The sequence below is a fragment of the Triticum dicoccoides genome, chromosome 6B (genome assembly GCF_002162155.2).
Source record: "Triticum dicoccoides isolate Atlit2015 ecotype Zavitan chromosome 6B, WEW_v2.0, whole genome shotgun sequence".
NCBI lineage: Eukaryota > Viridiplantae > Streptophyta > Magnoliopsida > Poales > Poaceae > Triticum > Triticum dicoccoides.
In genome coordinates, this window is record NC_041391.1 from 560,609,197 (window position 1) to 560,616,190 (window position 6,994).

A 6,994-nucleotide genomic window follows, 5' to 3' on the forward strand; every position below is an offset into this window, starting at 1 on the left:
GAACTACCCAATCACCTAGTCAGATACTCCGTGAGGGCGATGTAGAAGGCAAAAAAGGATAAAATTCCTATGGGAGCATTATCTTGTATTTTGTAGGATGCAATGATATTAATAAAATGCAGTGTTCCCCCATGTTCATTTGTCCATCTATTTTTGTCTATCTTTCATTTGTCCAACTATTTTTGTCTATCTGTTTAGTGTATTTTTCTTGTTTTCTGTAAACAAGTGGCAAGCCCGTATATATTTATTTCTTGTACGCATTAGGAAATACCCTCCCTAAATAGGGAGCGGCGCGTTTCTTTTTGGCGAAACAAAATGGCACGCCCAGTGGGACCTGATTCTCCTCCCATCTTTGCTGCACTCCAATGGTCGTCAAATTTTCCAATTATTTGTTTGCTTGTCCAAATCACCACAAGAGGATGTTGTAAAAAAATAGCACGCATCTAGTGCGTCAAAATATATATGCACATGTACATCCGTGCGTTCAAGCTGAAAATGCACGGAGCACACATGGTGCCTCTGTTCCAAATTATTCTGCACAGGAAGATTGTCCCTGTTTGAAAAGAAATAGGCAGCACTGGTTGAGGTTGTGTATCAACCAGAGTAGTGGACCACATGTACTGATTGGATAATCTATATAGACCATCGTAATCCTCATCAATCACTGTCAAAGATCATATCATCACCTAGGCAATTTTGTTAAATATACAACATTGTTTGCGGCAGTATATTAGGAGAAGCAGAACTTCGTAATCCTTGATGTATCATCAATCACTGTCAAAGATATCGTCATCTCAGCAAAAAAATTAAATATACAACATTGTTTCCTGCAGTATATTAGGAAAAGCAGAACTTCGTAATCCTTGATGTATCATCAATCACTGTCAAAGATCATATCATCATCTAGGCAATTTTGTTAAATATAGAACATTGTTTGCTGCAGTATATTAGCAGAAGCAGAACTTATTGCAAGGAACATGTTGATAGCACCATATCAAATTGTATTCATTTTGCTGCATACCATAGTGATGTGGATACTTATGAAATATGTGTAGCTAGAAATTTGAAACTCTGTGAACCTAAACTGTTGTGGCACAAGTGACTATTATATGGATGGTTCTGGTTTTATTAAGATAGGAAGATGGAATATGTTTTCTTCCAAACATACATGAACACCATGGCCATGATAGAAACCGAACATTCATGCTGTAGAAACGGCAATAGAAATCTCACCTCCAACAGGAAAATTAACTCTGAAATTACTAATTGAAATGAGCCATGGGTGGCAGCTGTAGGATTCCAACTTACAGGTAGCCTCATGATATTTACCTGGGGCTGGGAAAAGGCCTACTGGTACCAACAATATTATTCAACATGCAAAGAAAACAGCTAGGTACACTAAACTATGAATGGAGATAACACATTAAATTGTACATACCCCCAAAAACCATTAACTCGCAGGTCATGGTGGGTCTTTCCCACTTCACCTGAACCCTGTCACGAGTTATCCTCTCAACCTGCTAGAAATACCACAACCTCTTTCAAGTTTCATCAATCCTACACAATCCACAATAAAGATGTTCATTATAAGAAATACAGCCTATATTTATAATAGAGAATACTGAAGCATTGCATGTATACTCAGTCGCTAACCTCTTATGGCCATTTTCTCAAACATCTGATGAGCCACTTAATAAAAGAAATCAATCCTGATGGTCACAAAATCATCACATACATGCAGCTCACAGAATGATGTTTTCAATCTTCTGCTGCTTCTTTTGTACTTACACAAGCCTAGGAACAAAATCAACACATTAGTATGATCTATCCAACATCAGTCATTGGAGCAGAGACAACCAAAATTGGCTAACAAGTTGTAAACTAACTTTGGAAATCTCATGCTGCATAAACATATCAAGCAATTCCTCTTCTCTTCACCACCCGTTTTTTTCCACTCAGAGAAAAATTCACATGTTTGTCAAGAAATCATAATTAAAAAAGCCGCGCCTAAGCGAACGCTTAAGTGCGCCTAGGCTCTAGGCGTTGGCAAAACGCATTGCGCATAACTATGTTTAATCCACGCATAATTGCGCATAAGCATGCGCTTTAGTCAGTAGAGTGCAAGCCGGTGGCAAAACACACAATTAACGCCTAGCGCTTTTTTGAACTTTGCAAGAAACCAAAAGGAACCTAACCCAAGGAAGAAAATAGCTTGCAGCCACACAGGCATTTTATCGAGCAGGTCAAAAGCATGGGAGAAAGAAAGAGGCTCACCTTGGAACAAACGCACAGCAGAAGACAAAGCAGCAAACCAGAAGATGAAAACGAAATAAGAAGAGAGCATGAATGAGTAGATAACGCAAGCAATGGACGCGCGAAATCGATCCGGTGGAAGAGCACGTAGATCCTTACCCTAACCACACACATAAATGACCCTCTGGACAAGGTGGATCACATCCCTCTGGTTCGATCCCGTGCAGCGTCGTGTTCTTGCGCCACCACTCCTGGCAGGGCCACAAGGCGTGAGGGGTGAGAGACAACTAACGAAGTAGATCGACACGGGAGGAGACGCACCAGAAAAAGGGGATCTTAAGGTAGGAGGAGGCACAGAGCTCCTTACCTTGACTCGGATGTCGAAATTGCCGAGGCGAACGCCGCCACCGCTGCCATACGCGTCCAGGTCGTTGGCCGTGCTTGGCGGCACTCGATGCTCCCTACACCGCGCCATTCACTGGTGGTGGAGAGGAGAGGAGGCGGCCGCTCCCGATGGTGGCTGCAATGGCCCATATGCTACTCTTGTGGATGCGGCCTAGCCGCTCATCACTGTGGACGGGGGCAGGGGAGGAGGGATGCGAGGCTGGAGGCAGAGGGGATTGATGGATAGGGTTGGCCAATCCGGCTGCACGTTCCTACCCATCGGTCTGCGGAGATCAGCCAATCCCACGTCGCCCACGCTCGGTACGGCCATTGAAAGAAACATATGATTGGATTTTTGACAGTGCGATGAAAAACATCGAGCGAGGTAGATCGAGCGAACCAGAATAGCCAATGCTCGCATGTGCCGTGATTAGGGCATCTCCAACAGTTTGTATGTTAGTTTGTTGGTAAAATATGTCATGTCATCAACCAAAACCTTAAGATACAACAACTACAATGGTTGTATCTTGTTTGCCCAATAAAATGTGAGATAATAAATAAGGTGCTCTCTCATTCTACATTGGAGCTTGTGCAAGGGGTGTTGGTTCATGTACATACAACCTTCCTCTCTTCTCTCATTTATTGTATGACACATCATCAAAAATCCTATATGACAAAGTCTACCAACAACTATCTTACAACCATTGGAGATGCCCTTAGGCGGGTAGCCTAGTCAAGTTTATATGTTCGATTACAAAGTCAGGAATGCATCTTGACATTTGCTCCCTTTAACCTCGTCTAACCATGTAACCTTACACAAAAATGCACAGTAATTTTACAATAGTAATTTCTCTTTTTCTAGTGTAGTTCATAACTTTACTGCACACAAAACAACCGACGTATATAAGCACAAGACCAATTTCGAGGGACACAAACTTATTTCACAAGCATTTTATTCTTACAGTGGATGGAGGCTGGTTTAACCCACCGTGTGAGTTGGCTGGGTGATAAATAAGGCTTTGGATTTAGATTAAAATGTTCAGAATGGTACAAAACATCCAAAAAGTAAGGAAATTACAACTATGTTCTCAGGGAGCCAAACAAAAGTCAATCTCCAGAATGAGCCAAAGGCGTGCCGTCACTGCGTCTCCATTGTCAAAGCTGTCCTAACCATGTATCCCGTGGTCGGGAAGAGTGTCATGCTTAGATCACCTGCAAATCAAAGCAATATGTCGGAGTTTGCCCCCTTAATAAAACATGTCAAGGTCCGGAGAGTATGTTCTTTTTTGCGAATTAACTTATGTATTACTCGAATTTTGGGGATTACTATCTTGTCCATCTGTAACTGAAGGAACACTTTCGAACAACAAGAAAAATTGCACATGGATGAATTTGGCAGACATGCTCGTTCGTGTTGATAAACACCAAAAAAATCTAACTACGCCATCTAACTTATATTTGGTATTGTCTCTTGAAAAATATATTTCTTGTTTAGGTACTCCTTCTGATTCTCATTTGATATTTAGCATCTCTTATACGACCCGTGTAATGTGTTACTTATAGGAGCAAGTAATTTGATCTAGTTACTATGTCGAATTTATCGAATCATGCTCGGTTATATATGGCTACGAGAATATGATGGTGTTTTAGTTCTGTACTGCATACACAAATCGTGGGATTATATACTCAAATTGTGATATTTTAGTAATTGATATATTTTATCTCAACTTATGGTAATGTATATATCTATATAGAAAACTCATCCTTTTCATCATCTTCTTACGAGTTTTTGATACATGGAATTCATATTATAGTCGCCCCAAATGATTTTCAATGTATTAGTTTAGTGATGCGTAATATATGAACAAATAACATACAGTCTCTATCACCTTAGTCTAATGTTTTTTCGGGCACACATCAGTTCAACAAGGCTTGGTTTTCAACTTAATAACATTATAAATGAAATGAAAATATAAAATATGTTAAAAAAATGAGCATTTAGTAAAGTTTGTTGAAATAAAACAAAACTATATATTTACAAGTCGATGTATTTGTTTCTCAAACTAGTGTAGTTTCCTAATTTTGGTGGCAAGTATTGCAAAGTTGTTCTTTCGATGTGGATATACTGAATAATATATATAATTGGAAACCTCTATTGTTGGTGGTTGGTGGATATTTATTTAATTCTATTTATCAAGTGAGATATTTTTTAAGAGATGATGATGTGTTCCAGATTTTTATGGCCAGGAGACATGCAAATTTAAGAAATGTTGAGTTTAATGATACATATGAACTATTTTGTAAGATGAAAATGCAGTTGAGTTAGTATAACTGCCAAAACATATCTTTCTCTAAACTATATAAAGACTATTGAATTGTACATTAAACAAATTGAAATGTGGCCACACGTAAATGAAATTCTTGACCCACCATTGTTCAAAATTTGGCTATTGCATAGGTGCATTGGGTAGTACATTGTAAGGTTGGTCATATAGGGTAGAGGTGGATAGGCTGGATGACCAAATAACTTTGGTTGCTGCTATAGCGGCTGGGTCCAAAGGTAGAGGATCTGTGATGACTTCTGGGCCAGCATTAATGGTTAGGACATAGAATTATTTGAGTTCATCATAGGAAACAAAGCCAAAACCAGATCTTGCTAACATCATTCCATGTGAATTCAAGAACAAATTAAAGGCATCCCCTTTTTGGGGCTCTCCATACCCTATCAGCATTACCAAGTGACCCATTTGTATAGTAATATTTTTCATCTTCATCATGCTTCACTGGGCACCTACAGATTTCATCTTTGTTGATGTCACAAAATTGAACTATTGTCACCAGAGTTGCTAGCACAAGCCAACATCTAAAAACTCCTTAATTTGTGCAACTGGAAGCTTCTTTTAATGGTTGTAATCTCTATACATGTTTAAATCCATCTTTCCTTCCACCAAGATCTCCTTTTCTCTTTGATATGTGTCTTCTGTGTGTGGGTTCCATGGAGTTTAACACACTCCACATTGGTGCAGGAACCCCTTATAGGATTTTGCTACTAGCAACGTCTGGTTCAAGGCACATGCAACAAGTGTTTTGCCAAAATACTAGCATCGTTTAGGAAAAAGTATGCACTGCTAGCGAATATCTACTAGCATCGCATACAATAGGTAGACGCTGCCATAAAGGTGAACATGACACTCCCACTAGTCTGAAACTACTAGCTGAGTTTGAACATTCAGAACGTAACTACTACCTCCGTCCCATAATATAAGAACGTTTTTATACTAGTGTAGTGTCAAAAACGTTCTTATATTATGGGACGGAGGGAGTAGTTCAGAAGCTAGGAGTATGCAATGATGTATGATGCGCAACTAATGTAGAGTGTGGACCCCATGATCTAGCCTGGACGCGGCTAAAGATGCACACAGTGGTTGCGCATCTTTTGTAACCGCACTCCATTAGTGCTAGCATGTATATATTGCTCGTTTAAAATACATGTCCACTAAAAAAGTTGAAACAGAAAACCATGCTTGAAATCCTTATAAAATGTGCGCAACTTCGAACAAATAATAATTAATTGGCGTATAGCACATGTCTATACCCCTATATAGTGTGCGAATAACTTTGAAAGATGGTCGTTGGATGAAGCCAATCCAACGGTGCAGAGATGGCAAATCCGAGCACTACTGGCCGTTGGATATCATCTATATTCCACCAGATTTTGCCACATGTACAATCTAGAAGACTCCATGGTTGAATTTAAACATAGTGCACAAACCTCAAAACACAAGCACTTCTTCTTTGTTTTAGAATCTTCCGTATCATAATTTCCCAAAAAAATTTCTACATGAATTGCCATTATTTGTTTTTACTTTATGCTTTACAACGCACAATTCCATGAATCTTAAAATAGATTAGCTTTTTTTATAAAAACTAATTGATTTTGAATGAGATAAACTATAAGAATTAAACAAATATCTACATCATGCATATATGACTCAAAGTTTACATGCTATAATGTGGTATTTATTCATAATTTGGTTGCCAAATCTCATGCGTGCAATGCATGTGTACCTTACTAGTACTAGTAAAATGCCCGTGCGTTGCTACGGGCTAAATTGCATACAAATGTATCAAACAACTGATTAAGGCTCAAGGTCAAAGTTCATTTCTCCCTCATACGTCCAAGCATGTTCGACATCAAACGAGCACCCAATAGACTCCCCAAAATTCAACGTTCTCAGTTCAAACTCCCCCAAATCCAGCCCATATGTGGGGGAGAAATGCGGGTGTCCTAACTATCCTTCATGTAATCTCCAACATGGGGCCCAACAAAAAAACCACCACACAACCCACCCTTCTC

The 6,994-nt window shown here is 39.3% G+C and overlaps 1 long non-coding RNA gene across 2 annotated transcripts; it reads right to left on the bottom strand.

Annotated features, from left to right (window-relative positions):
* Positions 1–730: 730 nt before the first annotated feature.
* On the bottom strand, positions 731–2,931 carry LOC119321819. 2 transcript variants are annotated; one of them, XR_005155222.1, is made up of 5 exons: positions 2,621–2,931; positions 2,413–2,504; positions 1,654–1,794; positions 1,439–1,557; positions 731–881 (listed from the first exon to the last, which is right to left on the bottom strand). It is a non-coding gene; the product is annotated as an uncharacterized LOC119321819 (long non-coding RNA). The 2 variants fall into 2 exon arrangements; XR_005155221.1 differs by having other exon boundaries at positions 731–1,557; positions 2,621–2,928.
* Between the last annotated feature and the right edge of the window lie 4,063 nt (positions 2,932–6,994).